Genomic DNA, 19725 nt, shown 5'->3' on the forward strand with positions numbered 1-19725 from the left:
TCTCTCATACACTGGGAGGGGTGTGGCCTAGAGTTTATACAGAGCTCTGATTTGGTCATCAGTTCCACAATTTGCTCTGTTTTCCATCGAGTGTGTGGACCGTGCAATGATTTCATTCATGGGCAATTGGGCATACGAGGTTTTCTTGTGAAAGAAAATTATTTGACGTGTGAGGAAAATTAGACAGATGTAGATAGATGACCATTATCCATCACCAGTGTGTTTCAATATTGTCAACTTTCATACTCAATAGGTATGATTTCATTTTTGAAAGGTTTCGATTATGTTGCCCAAAAATAAAGAGGAGTTTATGAAAATTTTCTAGCATATAGTGGTTTTCGATATTGTTGGAAACTTGGAATATTAGACTCATTTGGGTCCAATTCCAATTCTTTGTTATAAGTGTTTTGTACTTTCCAAATAATCAATACATTCTTCTCGACTTTGTAACAAGGTAAGAAATCTAAGGTTTTAGAAATAGGAACCCTTCTTATCTTTCTCTAACTCTTTTTTTTCCTAGGATCAGTTTAGTTGGGGTGAAAAAGTGAGAAGATAGAAAATGGAAAAGAGATAGAAGATATTTTAATTTTTCTCATTTGTATTTAGCTAAGGGTGAAAAAGTGAAGGGGTGAAAAAAATGATACCCAATTAGAACATTCACATCAAGAATGCTATAACGCTAAAAATGCCATTAATAACAACCAACACACAAAAAACACACTACATCAAACATGCTATATTCTATAATTTAGGCTCCGTTTGGTTGAGGTGAAAATGAGAGGGATGGAAAAGGAGGAGAGGAAAATAGGGAAAAAAATATTGTTTTCCCTTGTTTGGTTAGGAGAGAAAACAAGGGGAAAGAAAACATTGTAGAAAAAAATCACTCCGGGCCTACAAATATTTATTCTTCCGATTTGGGAGGAAAATTGAGGAAATATGACCCAAGTATTAAATTACACAAATACCCTCAAAAGTTGCTATCCAAATCAAGGGAGTCATTATTACTATTGCATTTGGGTACAAAACAAATTATTAACGTGTTTTGTTTTTTCTAAGCCTGGCTCAATGGGTAGAGAGGATGAAAGTGAAACCCAGTGAACGTGGTTTTTTTTTTTTTTAATTTTTATGAAACCCAGTCTACATATTTTATTTTTTATTTTGTGTTTAGGTTTTTTTTTATAAAAAATAAGTTGTGTAATTGAAAAAAAAAAGTAGAGTTAATACTTATAAATGTATTTAATATATTTGAAGGAAATATAATAAAATATAATAATGATTTAATAGTTTTATATAGTAGGACATGAGAGTAAATTTATTTAAATTACATTTTCCATCCTTTTATTTTTCTTCTCAAACAAACAAATGAGTTTTTCATCTTTCCATTTTTTTATCCTTCCAACCACACATACAAGAAAAAATTAATTTTTTTCCATCCTCCCACTTTTCTATCACTTCCTCCTTTTCTATCCTCCCACTTTTCTATCTCTCCAATCAAACAAACATACGCTTAGAAATAAAAGCTCCCTATAGCAGGGATCCGGATCCTCTCCATTTCTATTTGAAATGGAGAGTGTCCAGTTTATGGTCAGGATCCGTTTGAAATAAATCTAAGGTCTAAAGCATGCCACGTCAATTAAAATCCAACTGACTTAACTCATCAAGTTCAACCGGGGTTAGCTGTAAAGGTTAACTCTTCTCTCTGCCGTTCAGCTACCCAAACGAACAAAAAACTCTCTCTTTCTTCAGATCTTTCTCTACCCAAAATTCAAAAACTCTCTCACACCATTGCTCAATCTCCATGGCTACAGCTAGCAGCCACTGCGTCCCACACCTACACTATGAAATAATGGTGGAACGTTCTCGAAACCCTTGGATATGAAGAAGGATCTCAGATTTTCAGAGAAAGAAGAGGATCGGTGTAAGGAAGTGGAAGAAGAAGAAGAAGAAGATGGATCGCTCGACCGCCTTCTGCTCGTCCAGTCCGATCTCTCCTCTCTCGTCCATCAGGTAACTACTCTCTCTCTCCCCTTGCGATCTGTTTGTTTCTCGAGAAAATGATTTTGAAAAACAAGGATTGCATCTTGCTTTGTGTATTTTTCAATCTCGATGAAAAATTTGCTCAGTCTTTGTTTCATTCGGCTTTTGCAAGTTTGATAGGATTTGTGCTTGATTCTCTCTCTCTCTCTCTCTCTCTCTCTCTCTCTCTCTCTCTCTCTCTCTCTCTCTGTGTCTGTGTCAGCTTTTGTGTTTGTTTGGTTGCTCGGAAAGTGTGGGAGGCTATATTTGTGTTTTTGAATACTTAGCTTCAAATTGAAAGAGAAATTTACTGAGTGCATTTCAAATTACAGATTGCATAGTGTTGTAGTTGTAGGTACTTGGATCTTATAGTATGATAAATCTTGTTCTTATTGTGATTTGGTTTTTGATTTTCAAAATGTTTAGGAGATGTTTAATTTAGGAAATGATTTAAAGGCACAATTTTTATCCATATGTTCTCAATGGAATATCAGTTATTTTATAATTTGTTAGTCTTAGACAGTTGTGATAGTTGTTGTGTGGTGTTGTCTTTGACATCAGTCCAAAAATTATGTTGCTTTGTCATGAACTCATGATGTATGCTAAAAATCATTATGAAATTTCTCTTCTTTTTTTCCTAATTTTTTTTAGGTATCTGCTCCTTTTCTAAATTTGGATTGACTATGCAGATGGGTATTTTGCTGGTGGATAATATATTTTGTTTCTTGTAGTTCATTTTAAAGATATAAACTGTGGCTCTTGATAGGTAATGAGGTACAGTGTTTGTGAGTTTAGAATAATGATTCTTGATTTGTTACGCACAACTTGCTTTCTAAGCTATATTGCTACTCACACTCTTATTTGCTATTTTTGGGCATGAGCTAATTCTTGGTCAGAGTTTATTTAACAGCTTATGTGACATGACTGATGTTATGGCTGGATTGCTATGCTCTCACCATAATGTTGTTGCATTGATCCTGACAAGTATATTGACCTGCTATTTAGAAACTATTCAGGTTCATAGCTTGGACATTTGACAATTTATGCTTTATTTTGAACCATGCTCGGTCCAGTTGCATATCATCTCCTAACTACCTATAGGCATTAGGAATCTACTTGAGGCTATATACACACACACACATTTTACTTCCTCTTTCTTTACTTACTACCTTGTGCCTTAAGACTCAAAACTATATCATTGCGGGACATTGGTTGTTATTGCACCTGACAGCCAAAATAATATTCCTTTCTTTTCTTCCCTTTTGCTAACAAAAGGTTTCTTAGAAACGTATTAATTAATATCTTCCAACATGTATATTATGTGTGGATAAGTGTTCTGTCTCAATTACATTTCTCTTTTTGGGTACATTTCATTAGAGCTGTTTTGTTTTGTAATTTATGATTATAGTTTATAGGGCACTTACATATGAACATGTAAGAATCTAATACTATCAGGGAAGAACAAAAACAGAGAGAAAGAGAGCAAGAAAGATGAAGAATTTCTGATTGTATTATTCTGAATGATTCTGTACATCAAGATTACATTTATACAAGAAAAATTAAGTTAACTGACTTGCTAAGCACTAAGTAACTAAGCACATTATATGAGACTTGTGTGAGATTTAGTTACAGATGGTTGTTGCATGTGTGAACACTAAGAAGATAAATAAAGAAACAAAAAACGACTTGCAGCTTTGCTATATGTACAAAATACTTTCTGTCGTATAGCCTGTGCTTCCTCTCTTCTGATGCTGGTAGCTGGTTCACCTTCTTGCTTTTATGTGTTGAACTTTGACAGAACACATTCCATTGCTACAGGAATAATCAAGTGCATAGACCCGCAAAATCTGAAATAATTCTTGATGAAAATGTCCATATTGATTATGTAGCCTAAGTTCAAAGTGTTGATGCATAGACCCGCAAAATTTGAAAGAATGTTTGAAATTTTGGTGATGCTATTTTTCTTTTAATAAAAAATTGTCAAATATTTCTAGTTGAACTTTAATTCTTCTGGGGCATTTCTATGTTATATAGATATGGTATTCATTTATTAACTTTAATTCTACTTGGGCATTTCTATGTTATACAAATATGGTACTAATTTAGACAATAAAGCAGAAATTGCAGTTGCATTTGGGCACAATTGAGCTTATGAACAAGAGTTTGTTTATGCACTTTTTTATTTTCCATTTATTGTTGAAAAGGGTTCTATGGAGTAATAACTAATAACTATGTCTCTTGTTTTCTTATTAACAGGGTAAAATATTAGCCTCTGCTGCAATAAAGTTCAATGGATCTTGCCAGAAAAATGTTTTGAAGCATTCCATGAAGCATTGAAGCCATGTATCTTGCTGTCAATAGGCTAATTTTTCAGTATCAATGAAACACTGAATGTATTCTTTAGTTTTGACACTTAACAAGTTTTCATGTTCATTTACAAAAACTTTTACATGGATTTAGAGTACAAACCAAGAAGAATGTAATAAAATATAGTTATTCTTTTATTAATATTGGTTTGAGAATGTAATAAAATGTAATTGATTGTGTGCCTTTTATTTCTAATTTCTTGTAATGCTTCAAATTGAACAATTTTGATGAACAATTTTGATGATGCCTGTACGGTCACAAATTGATGGAAGAGTTTGATCCAAAAATAAACAAAGCTTTATTAAAGTGTACACTTTGATTACAAGGCTATTATTTCACTCAAAAAGAACCTAAAAATAAGCACATTCATGGAACCTAAAAATTACATTCACAAATTCTACAAGGATATAAGTTGAAGTCGAAGTGTAATGAATAAGATCATGCCTAAGCAAAATACTTCCATTCAAAACAATTTTTGAATCATACAAGTGTTGAAGAAAGTAATGGCAAGAATTGGAGAATGGAAAGAATGAGATGTTGGTTACTTCGAGGGTAACCACCTCCAACAGAGTAAGAACAAGAAAGATAAAGAAAGGAGAGTAACTGAATTGATTCCAAACTTGTTTATTATCATCCCAAAATTGGGGGTTATATACAATTATAATCTCAGTAATACCAAATGTAAAACTACCTAACTAACTCTCACTATCTGATCACTTACTAAGCTTCACATCATGCACCTGCACTGCACATGCCTCAATATAGCCAAGTACACGCACCCTTTATCACCACAACATGCACACCTCATCACACTACTAGGCACCACCCACACACTACTAAGCACAGCACACACACTACCTTAACAAAGTTTCTACATATATCCAAAACATATATTTTTCTACAAGATTTCACCAGAATGGTAGAACTTGTATAAAGAACTTATACAAGAGTGAGAACATGTGGTCTACACTAACAAAAAAACAATCTAAAATTTAGCACTAATCCCCCTCCACCTCCAGCAACTGCATTTTCTCGCTCTTGGTGGTAGAAAAATTTGCTCATAAGGACCGCCATTGTATAACCATTCACCAACGGAAGTAGCTTCCCATATTGCGTATAGCATCCATTTAATCATGCCATTCAACCTAACAAAATAACAAAGAGTGATTTCAATGATAAACATGTATCAAAATTTCAAACTAACAGCAGGCACAGGTGAAGCTATAAGATCACTATCACTACTAAATATGTAAATTTGTTGAGGGTTTAGCTTAGGAACTTCCGTATTAAGAACTCAGCTAAAATACCAAAATTAAAAGTGAAACTATGAAATACAAAGCAGATCATATAGTCTGAATGTTCAAGAGATACTTTTAATTTCTTCGTAATCAATGACAAAATATAATAGCTGCATAGCCCAAATTTAATGGGGGCAATCAGACAATAACAAATGTATTTTGCATTAAGGAGAAGCAAAGATGAGATATTCACCTACTAAAAAAAAAAAAGGCACCGAAGCAAAATTACACTCCAATAACTGAAAAGGGGACCAAGGCAAGCTCCAAGGTATTTAGTGGCAAATGCAGGTGAAAATTTTTTGGCATGAATTTGATTTCAAGACAAGCCAATTAAATTCACAGTATGCTTAACTGTTTAAAGCTTCTGTGTTGGACAAAAACAAGAAATCAAGGAAAGAAAAAAAATTCAAAAAAAGAAATTATTTATAGCAAAAAACGAAAAAAAAAAAATTAAAGGAGGAAATCTTTGACAAAGAAATCAAGAAAGGAGGGAAAAAACTTTTTGATAAGCAAATAAGAGTGTGAGTAGCAATATAGCTTAGAAAGCTAGTTGTGCGTAACAAATCAAGAATCATTATTCTAAGCTCACAAACACTGTACCTCATTACCTATCAAGAGCCACAATTTATATCTTTAAAATGAACTACAAGAAACAAAATATATTATCCACCAGCAAAATACCCATCTGCATAGTCAATCCAAATTTAGAAAAGGAGCAGATACCTAAAAAAAATTAGGAAAAAAAGAAGAGAAATTTCATAATGATTTTTAGCATACATCATGAGTTCATGACAAAGCAACATAATTTTTGGACTGATGTCAAAGACAACACCACACAACAACTATCACAACTGTCTAAGACTAACAAATTATAAAATAACTGATATTCCATTGAGAACATATGGATAAAAATTGTGCCTTTAAATCATTTCCTAAATTAAACATCTCCTAAACATTTTGAAAATCAAAAACCAAATCACAATAAGAACAAGATTTATCATACTATAAGATCCAAGTACCTACAACTACAACACTATGCAATCTGTAATTTGAAATGCACTCAGTAAATTTCTCTTTCAATTTGAAGCTAAGTATTCAAAAACACAAATATAGCCTCCCACACTTTCCGAGCAACCAAACAAACACAAAAGCTGACACAGACACAGAGAGAGAGAGAGAGAGAGAGAGAGAGAGAGAGAGAGAGAGAGAGAGAGAGAGAATCAAGCACAAATCCTATCAAACTTGCAAAAGCCGAATGAAACAAAGACTGAGCAAATTTTTCATCGAGATTGAAAAATACACAAAGCAAGATGCAATCCTTGTTTTTCAAAATCATTTTCTCGAGAAACAAACAGATCGCAAGGGGAGAGAGAGAGTAGTTACCTGATGGACGAGAGAGGAGAGATCGGACTGGACGAGCAGAAGGCGGTCGAGCGATCCATCTTCTTCTTCTTCTTCCACTTCCTTACACCGATCCTCTTCTTTCTCTGAAAATCTGAGATCCTTCTTCATATCCAAGGGTTTCGAGAACGTTCCACCATTATTTCATAGTGGAGGTGTGGGACGCAGTGGCTGCTAGCTGTAGCCATGGAGATTGAGCAATGGTGTGAGAGAGTTTTTGAATTTTGGGTAGAGAAAGATCTGAAGAAAGAGAGAGTTTTTTGTTCGTTTGGGTAGCTGAACGACAGAGAGAAGAGTTAACCTTTACAACTAACCCCGGTTGAACTTGCTGAGTTAAGTCAGTTGGATTTTAATTGACGTGGCATGCTTTAGACCTTAGATTTATTTCAAACGGATCCTGACCATAAACTGGACACTCTCCATTTCAAATAGAAATGGAGAGGATCCGGATCCCCTATAGCAAGGTGTTAAACAAAAATATAATTTGTTTATTCAGACACGCGTGCTAGCTCCTTCCCTCGTTTTCGTCACACGTTCCATCCCACTGAGTCATCTCACTTAGCTCACTATTCTCCCTCTCTCTCTTTCTTCTCACACTGGACTGCTAGAGTGTTCTCTCTTTTCCTTTTCTGTTGCTTCTCCCTCAATGCCAAGCTCTCTTCCCATCTCCCACACCTAATCCCTTCAACCCATGCTCCTCTCTCTCTCTCTCTCTCTCTCTCTCTCTCTCAATCTTCTTAAAGCTCCGGTCTGCCCAAAGCTGTCCGAATTCGAACTCAGCAGAGACGCCATATCCTGATGCCTCCACTCGGCCTCACCGCCTGTCGTCGATCAATCAATTCGCGAGCTTTGCCACCTCGTCGACCAATCAGTTCTCTCTTGCTCGTCCCTCTCCCTCACAATGGTGCATTGTGGGTTATGTTATTTTTATTTTTGTGCTTCATGGGTCTGAGTTTGTGATTTGTTTGTTCTTGGTGGTTCGGCGTTTGTGGGTTTGAGTTACCAAATTTAGTTGTGATTTTTTGATTTTGGGTTTGTGACTTATTTGAGATTTTGGTGGGTGGGGGTTGAGGTTGTAGGTTGTAGGCAGTGGTGGCTGTGGCAGTGGGTTTTGATCTTGCATTGGTTTAGGCTTCGGTGGTTTTGGTTTAGCAGTGGATTTTGGTTTTGTAGTGGCTTGGGTTTTCTGATGGTAGTGGTAGCTTGGGTTTCGTGATGATGGTGGTTGTGAGTGGTGAGTTGGTTGTTTTTGTTTTGGAAGAAGAGAGATACAATGAGGTAATGTGCAAAATAGCAATGCAAAAGAAGTCTATATAGTTAGTTAAGCAACGTTAGAAACAATAAAGGAAAGTAGCATCTCGAGTTTTAGAAACTCGAGATCCATATTACCAAAAGGCCACATAGATCTCGAGTCTTTAAGACTCGAGTTTCATGCGAAAAAAATTTCACCTATAGTGGCGTTTTTAACCCTTTCAGTGACGTTTTAAAGCCCTATAGCGGCGTTTTCCTGGAAAATTTTTTTTCATAAGTGCAGATTTATGGAGTCCTATAGTGGCGTTTTTAAGCCCTATAGTGACGTTTTATAGACCTATAGCGGCGTTTTTATTCAATTTATGGGAATCGAGTCTTTAAAACTCGATTTTCAGCTTAATTTTTTTCCACTTTAGCCTAATCCACTTACAAATCGAGACTTAAAAACTCGATTTTTATCTTGGAACTCGAGTTTTAGACACTCGAGATGCTAGTTTTCAAAATTGTTTTGAAACATGACAATTAACTAAATTTTTTAATATTTATTGTTATTTAGAAAAAAAATTCGAGATACAATTATACAAAGAGAGAGAGAGGAAGAGATGCATTGATAATAAAAAAAATAAAGAAATAATATTTTAATGAAGTGATGTTTTAAAATAATTAATGTAGTGTTTTGAAATGTTAAATATTATATTTTTTGATATGTTTAATGAGAATGTTCTTAAAATAAAAACTAAAAAAGTGTTAAAAAAAAGGGGGGGGAATCACCCAAATTTATTAAAAAATAAAAATCATACCAAAAAAAGAAAGTTTTGAAAAAATTCGCATCTAGTTAAACCTAACAAATAGAAAAATAAAGAAAAGAAAATAAGAAGAATAAAACATCTATCACGCCTAGGAAAGCTATTTAAAAAAAAAAAAAAAAAAAGTTAAAAAGCAACCCATAGGTCCTCTCCTGGGAAATTTTAAAAAAATAAATAAACAGAACAAGCAACTAGCAAAGAGGATGGAATAGTTCAGTTATTAACTACTGAAATTATTTCACCCCCTCTATCTTCTCCCCAAATTAGGGAGACAGAATTTTGGTCGGCCAATGGAGAAAATACTTGACCCTACTAATTTTCTATTTTCCTATTTTCTCGAACCAAACACCAATAAAATCAGTTTTTTGACTACTTTTCTCTCTCTTATTTTCTAGTATTCCTATTTCACCCCAATGAAAGAATAATGTAAAATATGATAGGAAGAAATTCAAGAAGACCCAAGGCCAATTTTTTCCCCCTTATCGTAAAACATGGGCAAGAATAATGGAGATGGGAATGACACCAGGACAAAATCAAAAAGGGACCCAAGTAGCTAAAGAATGGGTTGAAGTATTTGCATATCGAATTACCCTAGGTCAATTCCATCTTTCTCAAACCTTGATGGCTTGATGCCATATCAAGCAGTTCCCTTCGTTCATAGTGTCGCAACATAGCTAACAATCTGACACTCCTCTTTGGTGAAAAGATAAAAAATTTAAAAAAAAAAAAAAAGTTGTCAACAAAATGAAAAGTTGAGTATTATAAAATATTTTATTCCCCATATGTATTTGGTAGAGGTGGTAGAAAGCATATGATAGAATGGAGTGATGTTTTATACATAAAGCTCTACATGCTTTCCACTTCCCTCAAAATTTGATTAAGGTGATAATGAGTTGTGTCACTTCCACTAAGGTTTCTATTTTGTTTAATGGAGGAAAGTTGGAAGCCTTTAATCCTTCAAGAGGGCTTCGACAAGGAGATCCTTTATCGCCGTATCTCTTTATTTTGTGTATGGAGTACTTAGGCTACTTAATTGAGAAGAAATGTATGGAGGGAGTGTGGAAGCCTTTGAAAGCCTCGAGAGAAAATATTGGTATCTCCCACCTCTTTTTTGCGGATGATTTACTTCTTTTTACTAAAGTAGATGAGGATGGTTGTGAAGCTATATCGGAAGTATTGGATGAATTTTGCGAGGAGTCGGGTCAAAAAGTTAGTATGGAGAAGTCAAGAATCTATTTTTCCCCTAATGTGCAAGCTGGAATTAAGAGCGGAGTCTGCTCAAGGTTGGGTATTCAAGCCACGGTGAATATTGGGAATTATCTTGGATTCCCAATCAAACATAAAGGGGTTCCAAGGAATAGAATGAACTTTATAGTTGAGAGAGTTATGAGCAAACTGGCTGGTTGGAAGACTAGATTCCTTTCCTTTGTAGGCAGATCGGTGTTAGTGAAATCAGCCATGTCTACTATTCCGAATTATGGTATGCAGGCCGCTGCCCTTCCTGCTCACCTTTGTGACAAGTTGGATAAAATTAATAAGGACTTCTTGTGGGGTTCAACGAGTGAAAAGAGGAGACTTCATTTGGTAGGGTGGAGTAAGATAATTAGGCCAAAGGAAGAGGGAGGACTTGGAATCCAAGCTGCAAAATTCAAGAACTTGGCTTTATTAGCAAAGCTAAATTGGAGGCTAAATCAGGAAAAAGATAGTCTATGGGCAAAGGTTATTTTGAAGAAGTATTGTTCAACGGATAGGAGGAGAGCTAGAGATCCGAATAAGTTGCCTTGTTCTCCTAATTGGAGAGCAATTAAAGTTGGATTTCAAACCTTCGCGGAGGGTATTTGTTGGGGGGTGGGGAATGGAGAAAGAATTAAGATTTGGGAGGATAGTTGGATAAGGGGATGCTCTTTGAGAGAAATGATAGAAGGGCCGTTGACTTCAAGAGAGATGGAGATGAAGTTGTCTAAGCTTTTTTTGGATTCGGGGCAGGGGTGGAAGTGGGAGGCTATATCCTTTGAGTTGCCGGTTTTTATTAAAGAAAGGATTATAGCTATTCCAAGGCAACTGGTTGGAAGAGGAGAAGATGTGATCATGTGGAAGCATACTAAGGATGGAGAGTTTTCTACTAATTCAGCCTATGCTTGGCTGAATGGTTCTCAACAAGAGGAGACTAATTTCCAAGGGAAGTGGATATGGAAGATAGATATGTTGCCAAGGATTATTAATTTTCTTTGGTTGTGTATGCATGATAGTCTTCCTGTTAGATCGGTTTTGGCTATGAGGGTAATAACAAGGGAGAGTTGCTGCCCTTTATGTAAAAATTTTCGGGAAACTATTAGTCATTTGTTGAAAGAGTATGTGGTGGCTAAAAATTTTTGGTTTAAACTTAGAGTCCCCCATGATATGGTTAGTTCCTTTGCTGATTTGGATTGGCTTGAATGGCTAAAAGTTAATTGCCAAAGTAAGATATTGCATTTCTCTTCTGTGCCGTGGTCTTATGTGTTTTCCTTTGCTGTTTGGAACTTATGGAAACATAGGAATGGTGTGGTGTTCAATAATAGCATTGTCAATGAAAACTTACATAGTGTTAGTAAAAATCAGGCCTTGGAATATTACTACTGTGTGGGTAAGGCTAGGTGCCAGAAGAATATGGTGATTTGTAATGTCAGGTGGGAAAAACCTCCCTTAGAATGGTATAAATTAAATACTGATGGGGCTGTATTTGGGAATCCGAGAAGGGCAGGAGGTGGGGGAGTGTTTAGAGATAGTGAGGGTAGATGGGTGAGAGGCTTTGCTCGGTCTATTGGCTTCACAACCAGCATTACAGCAGAATTTTGGGCTCTAAGGGATGGTTTACTGTTGGCTATCCGAATAGGAGTGCAGAAGCTTGTGATTGAATTAGATGCCAAGGTGGTAGTTGAGTTGATGCAGTCCTACTCTCCCTCTAATGCATTTTCTCTTCCTTGCTGGCTGACTGTAGGTTGCTTCTAGGCAAGCTTCAGCACTACAGGGTGCAGCACATATTCAGGGAAGCGAATAGAGTTGCGGATGCTATGGCTAAGTTAGGAGGAGCGATGCAAGATCCTTTTGTAGTTTGGGATATTCCCCCATCTGATGTAATAGCAAACTTTGTGTATTTTGATACTAATGGGGAAAGTGTATGTAGGCTTGTTGCCTCTAACTTAGCCATTTTGGCTTAGTTGTTTAATAATAGTTCCTTTTAACCACTAAAAAAAAAAAAAAAAAAAAAATTAAATAAATTAAATATACCATTTTGTTTGGATTAGAAAAGAAATGAGAGGATAAAAATGTCATTTGCATAAATTTAATATTATATTCTTATTTAATACCCAGTTTTGTTCGACTTGTTTAAAGCCCTATAAATGACTTGATTTTTTTGAATGAATGGGAATATTGGGGTGAAATAGTTTTTGTATACGGTGGCATATAGAATGTAAAGGACATGATTATACCTTTGATTATATTCAAATCGAAAGACAGCAGGAAAATAATAGTAAAAAACAGTTCCACAACTTCGGAAGAAGCAATATTTGTTGATGGAATAGCCTTTTCAAGACAGTCGGAGGCAATTATAAGTGGGCTTTACTAATGAGTGCCCTTAGAGCATATATTAATAAACCATTTTATGAAACTTTTTATGAAAAAATGAAAAAGTTACCAATTTTTTTAACAGTTTTTTCAATTCTCTATAAAATGTTTTCAAAAATAGTTGATTAATGTGTATGCCCTAAGGGCATACATTAAATAGGCCCTATAAATAAATAGATCGCTAAATGATGAAATAATAATAATAATAATAATAAAAAAAAAAAGGTCATTGCGACTGTGGGGCCTGAAATCTGAGGTCCCAGCCCACTTTGTATTAAAAGCCCAAAGCCCAAGCCGAGGAGCCTTATTGCTAAGAACGCACAATGAGAGCTCCTTAAAGGTCCAAGGATGTGGCCGAGGACGACTTTACGCCCAACATCTCACAAAAAAGCTTGAAGAAAAGGACAAATTCAGTACAGGAGCAGCACAAGGGAGAAGGCTGCCAACGCCTTAATGTGGAGCCCATCGCCTGACAAACCCATACTCATACCATGCTGTCCAGCTTTTCCCAACCACTCTGATGTGAGGATTGACAAGACGAGTAACCAACCCGAACAAGGAGAAACGGACACGTAGGCGAAGAATGGAAAGGAAATACTAGTATAAAAGGGAAGCTCGTTGCATTGACAAAGGGGGCGGCCCCGGAACCAAAGAAAAGGGGGAAGACGAACTCATAAAAAGGAGGACGGCGAAGGCGAGACTCTCCTCGAACCAATTCCGAGGAGATAGATTTTCATACCACATCCGTGTAAGGCTTAGACGTATAGACCAAATCCACCTTCGAATGGGCTTCCATGAAAATCCTGACTAAACCGTTACCCAACGACCAAAGTCCAGCCTTTCCAAACCCACTCTCTATAAATCATATTGTTCGGGCCTTTTTACATACGAGCCCAAAGCCATCTTTGGATCGTTAAAAATCGTGTCCTTACAATTGGCACCGTTTGTGGGAAGGCTTGCGCGTTGGCGCAGGTTGCGGTGGAGTCAACTCTATGGCAAGCAGAGGTTCGTGGGGTTTCCTCCATCTCCGGCGACATACAGTTGTTGCTCCGACATAAACTTCTGCTAAGGGCTACGCCTTGCAGTACCAAGGGCGCGGGCACCTCTAGGGGCTTCTGGCCTCAAGCCAACTCCCCCCGCCCTGGTATAGGGGCTTACGGTCGAAAAATAAAAAAGTACATAAAAGAAATCTTACAAGTTTTGGATAGAACCAAGGCCTTGCATGGTCCTCGGACTCAAGCCTATGGGGAAACCAAGTACATAAAAGAAATCTTGCAAGTTTTGGACAGAACCAAGGCCTTGCATGGTCCTCGGACTCAAGCCTATGGGGAAACCAAGTACATAAAAGAAATCTTGCAAGTTTTGGACAGAACCAAGGCCTTGCATGGTCCTCGGACTCAAGCCTATGGGGAAACCAAGTACATAAAAGAAATCTTGCAAGTTTTGGACAGAACCAAGGCCTTGCATGGTCCTCGGACTCAAGCCTATGGGGAAACCAAGTACATAAAAGAAATCTTGCAAGTTTTGGACAGAACCAAGGCCTTGCATGGTCCTCGGACTCAAGCCTATGGGGAAACCAAGTACATAAAAGAAATCTTACGTTACACGAACCTTAGAATCTATCCGAGGAGAACTACCCATTAAACAGTTGGGTTATAAAAGAAATCTTACAAGTTTTGGACAGAACCAAGGCCTTGCATGGTCCTCGGACTCAAGCTTATGGGGAAACCAAGTACATAAAAGAAATCTTACGTTACACGAACCTTAGAATCTATCCGAGGAGAACTACCCATTAAACAGTTGGGTTAATCCCTATACTAAACGGATTCCCCAGTCTACCCTCGGATCCTCAGTACCAAAGGGATTGATGCAACATAGAGCAATATGCTACTAAAAACACAATTGAAGTCCCTCACTGCTCAGCTACCCTCTCGGATGAATTATTTAGAAGTTTATCGTTCTCGGACATTTGTCTAGCATGCATTGCACAGCGCTCGGCCATTATCCCGGTTAGTTCCAAGAGTTTAATTTATTGAGGATTGCCCTCGTTATACTTAATAATGTCAGTAAGTTTAAACCAGTAGGAATTTGTTTTAAGGCATTTTTCTGCTCCAAGTATCATTAAAGGCAAACGCATATTTAGAAAGAAATAAAATCATCTTTTATTAAGACAAAGAAATATTACAGTGTACAATGAAAAGCTGAAATAAGCTTATACTAAGGCTAACTACGTAAGTAAAAAGAAAGAAAAAAAATACAAGAGAATGAAGATAAAGCCGAAGAAGAAGCGCAGAGGAGAGGCTGGTTGCTGTTCCGAGGAGTTGTGTAAGAAAACCATTCCTCAATACTTTTACATGCCCATAACTCAGGCAGCCAAAGAACCCAACGTGGGGCCTGCACCGTCGAAGAAAAGGTGCAGAGAGCACCTGGCTTCGGGCTAGCGCCGCTGAAGAAAAGGTGCAGGGAACCCAACTTGAGGCTTGCACCGTTGAAGAAAAGGTGCAGGGAGCCGGAAGTTGAGGAGCCCCCGCAAAAATTTGCTTGCTACAAGGCAGACGGCGCTGATGACGGAAATTCCTTCTTCTGACATACCAAAAATCTGGCATGGCCAGAATTTGCTTCGGATTTTGACTAAAAGAGGGAGGAATACCATCTTCCCCCTGTCAAAACGGGGGACTGGCTTGAATCTGTGCCATCCTTGCCTGTACCATACCACCTTGAGAATTCGGTGCCTCTGAAGCGTGCGGAGACCTTTCATCCCCATCCACGCCTTGAACATCTTGCTTTGAAGCAGAGTGGCACTGGAAATGGAGATCGTGAATATGAAAGAAGAAGTATGATTCTGAAGGAAACAAGAGAGTTCATGTGCAAGTGGAGTGACCCCCTACCCTATTTATACACAGAAGCAAACCGGTGGCATTTAATTCATGCAAATTTCCAAGGAATGCTACGGACAAAGCAGACTCGGCTCAATTTCCAACCTCATCCTCAGCCGTAGGATATGAAGATCCTCGTGAAGGCGCGCCTCGAGTACTGAAATGTCAAAGGACCCCGCGTGAGCGAAAAATAAAGGAGTGACCCTTATCTTGACACGCCTCCCATGTAAATGAAAAAATACAAATAATAATGGAGTACTGGATTTGGGCGAGCCACAATGTGGGCCTAATGTCTCCAAAACCCTCCTCCCCAACTAAAAAACCGGGCAACAGGATTTTGAGGGGCTATTGTGGGGCCTGAAATCTGAGGTCCCAGCTCACTTTGTATTAAAAGCCCAAAGCCCAGGCCGAGGAGCCTTACTGCTAAGAACGCACAATGAGAGCTCCTTAAAGGTCCAAGGATGTGGCCGAGGACGACTTTACGCCCAACATCTCACAAAAAAGCCTGAAGAAAAGGACAAATTCAGTACAGGAGCAGTACAAGGGAGAAGGCTGCCAACGCCTTAATGTGGAGCCCATCGCCTGACAAACCCATACTCATACCATGCTGTCCAGCTTTTCCCAACCACTCTGATGTGAGGATTGACAAGATGAGTAACCAACCCGAACAAGGAGAAACGGACACGTAGGCGAAGAATGGGAAGGAAATACTAGTATAAAAGGGAAGCTCGTTGCATTGACAAAGGGGGCGGCCCCGGAACCAGAGAAAAGGGGGAAGACGAACTCATAAAAAGGAGGACGGCGAAGGCGAGACTCTCCTCGGACCAATTCCGAGGAGATAGATCTTCATACCACATCCGTGTAAGGCTTAGACGTATAGACCAAATCCACCTTCGAATGGGCTTCCATGAAAATCCTGACTAAACCGTTACCCAACGACCAAAGTCCAGCCTTTCCAAACCCACTCTCTACAAATCATATTGTTCGGGCCTTTTTACATACGAACCCAAAACCATCTTTGGATCGTTAAAAATCGTGTCCTTACAGCGACCTTGACCATTTAAGTTCTACAATGTCTGCATTAGAATTAAGCATAACTTGACCTTTATGAGTGGTGCAACTTTGTATTTGTAAATCCCCATTTTTTTTTTCTAGAGGTTAATTAGTTTCCTGCAATTTTTTCCCCAGATGACCTAAGCCCATATAATTTTTAATAGGAAAATTTAGAGGAGTGTGGTATGGATGGCAAAGAGTAAACCTATTTTTAAGCTTATCCATGGGTCCAAGAGATGGATTTTGTCAAATGGGCTTGAAACATTAACAAAATCCATGAGCATGTGCAGCATGCCACAAACACTAAAAAATATATATAGCACTTAACTAATCTGCTGTATTTTCAACTTAATTATCTCAAACCATGAAAAGCATCCTGACCAACTAACGAGGTTATTCAAATTTGGCAAATCTTAAGAGGTAATTTCCCCCAAAAGGACATTGTATGCTAGTTTAACTAACCAGATTATCCAAAATTGGTTGTGAATTATATTGTAATATCCAAAAAAGCTCACAACTCAACGTTGCCATTATTCCAAAAATCCATCAACCAAAAGTTTCGATTCTTATTCAAGATGGGTATTAGACATACAGGTCAGTTTCGATTCTTATTCAAGATGGGTATTAGACATACGAATGGCCTGTTATAAAGCAGTGTCCTAAAGCTATGCATTAATCAGACCTCATCTACCTCACCAACCATATCACACCTTTATTTTAAGCCCAAGCTTTTGATAATAAGAAGCAACTTACTTCAAAAGGTGCTTACTTGTGTGTATGGTAGTACAAATAGTGCTATCTCTTTCAAAGTCATCGTCTCCTTCTTTTTCTTCATTGTATTGTGATTATAATTACAATGGAGTAGGGATTATTTTAAATTGATGTCTCCCTTTCTACGAGTAATTATCTTTAAGCGTTTTATTCACAATGCACCACTCTATTTTTTTATATTAGAGTAAGTAGTGGGGTGACTCCCTTACAATTTTGTTGGTTGGTTAATTGGTCACATTTTATTCATGAAATGGGTTGGATTGGTATTAGTCTGGATACAGCAAAATAATTCTATTAGATTTAATGTACTCATTAGATCTAATAAGTACCTTGTGTCAGAATTGAGAAATTCTATGGCTCGAATCTTTAGTATTCTCTTATTTATTATCTGTGTGTACTATTTAGGTAGAGTATCGTCACCCATTGTTACTAAGAAACTGAAAGAAACCTCAGAAATGGAAGAGGGGAGAAAGTGAGGAAGAAACAGATGTAGAAATAGAAACAACTTCCGAAACAAAGGGGACTAAACAAGAACAAGAGGAATCCACCGAAGAAGATCCTTCTCTTTCTCTTTTTTCGGAAGAAGATGAGGATCCAGACAAAATAAAAATGGATGAAACGGAAGAGATCCGATGAATGGAAAGGAAAAAACAAAGGACGAATTCCACTTTAAAGAGACACGCTGTAAAAATAGACCCATTTATGAAACTTCTTATCTAGATGGCAATCAAGAAAATTTGAAGTTAGAAATATTTAAAGAAATAAAAGATAAAGAAAGATTCTTGTTTGAAAAACCTCTTGTGACTATTCTTTTCGACTCTAAGATGGAATCTTCCATTCCAATATATAAAAAAACAACCGATTTCAAAATGCTGTAAAAAATGAAATGTCACAATCTTTTTTCATACATGTAAAAGTGATGGAAAAGAAAGGACATCCTTCACGTATCCACCAAGTTTGTCAACTTTTTAGAAAATGATACAAAGAAAGATATCTTTGTTTACAATACAAAAAATCTCCTATAATGAATTGTACAATGATTGGAGTTACGCCAATGAAGAAAAAAGGAACAACATAAGCAGAAAATTGATACATAGATCAGAAACTTTAGATACGAGATTTCTTGCTCCAGATGTACTCGAAAAAAGAATTCTATTGTCTAATAATAATAATGAGACTCAAAAAGAATATTTAACTAAAATATATGATCCTTCATTGAACGGACCCTATCGCGGCCAAATCAAAAAATTGTTTTTATTCTTAATCCTAAAAACTTCTATAAAGAATTACAAGAAGAAATTTTTGGTAAATAAAATTCATGGCATACTTCTTAGTACCAATTACATAGAATTTGACCAGAAAGTGGATTTATTTGATCGAAAATCATTAGGAAAAGAAATTACTTATTTACTAAGTAAGGTTGCAGTAAAATCAACATCAAATTTTAATTTGAAAGGAATTTCTTTTATTTCCATTTATTGAAAACAAACAAGTAAGAACTGATTTAGAAGATCAAATAAAAATTTTAAAATTTTTATTCAAACGAATCCCAAGGATGAAACAATTCGTCAAATAGATATTCATATTGGAATAAATGAAATCAGTAAAAAAGTCCCTCGATGGTCATACAAATTAATCGATGAGTTGGAACAGTGGGAAAGAGACAAGACCATGTGGTAGAGGATCATGAAATTCGTTCAAGAAAAGCCAAACGTGTCATAATTTTGACTGATACTACGAAGAATACCAATACTTATACTAACACTAATAATAAAGATACTGATAATCTTTATGAAACTGACAAGGCAGCTTTGATCTGTTATTCACAACAATCAGATTTTCGTTGAGATATAATAAAGGGCTCTATGCGAGTTCAAAGGCGTAAAACAGTTATTGTGGAACTGTTTGAAGCAAATGTACATTCACCTTTTTTTTGGATAGACTAGGCACCCCCCCCCCCCCCCCCCCCCTTTTTTTCTTTTGATATCCTTGGTGGCTGAAAGGCATTTTTCGAAATTGGATTTGGAAAAAAAAAAAAAGAATTTCGGATTATACAAAGGAAAATAAAAAGGAAAGTGAGAAAACAGAGGAGGACAAAAGAGAAAAATACAATAGAGATGAGAAAACTCGTATAGAAATAGTAGAGGCCTGGGATAGCCTTATAGTTGCTCAAGTAATAAGAGATTCTTTATTAGTAACACAATCGATTCTTAGAAAATATATTCTATTACCTTCATTGATAATAGCTAAAAATAATCTTCATTGACTAATCTGACTAAC

General features: G+C 36.8%; 2 long non-coding RNA genes across 2 annotated transcripts; one reads left to right on the forward strand and one right to left on the reverse strand.

Annotated features, from left to right (window-relative positions):
* The first annotated feature begins 1698 nt into the window (after positions 1 to 1698).
* Positions 1699 to 4615, forward strand: LOC115950761. The gene is made up of 2 exons (XR_004083103.1): positions 1699 to 2007; positions 4273 to 4615. It is a non-coding gene; the product is annotated as an uncharacterized LOC115950761 (long non-coding RNA).
* Positions 4616 to 4969: 354 nt separating this feature from the next.
* LOC115950750 lies at positions 4970 to 7359 on the reverse strand. The gene is made up of 2 exons (XR_004083101.1): positions 7065 to 7359; positions 4970 to 5528 (listed from the first exon to the last, which is right to left on the reverse strand). It is a non-coding gene; the product is annotated as an uncharacterized LOC115950750 (long non-coding RNA).
* Positions 7360 to 19725: the final 12366 nt, after the last annotated feature.

Source organism: Quercus lobata, chromosome 6, assembly GCF_001633185.2.
Source record: "Quercus lobata isolate SW786 chromosome 6, ValleyOak3.0 Primary Assembly, whole genome shotgun sequence".
NCBI lineage: Eukaryota > Viridiplantae > Streptophyta > Magnoliopsida > Fagales > Fagaceae > Quercus > Quercus lobata.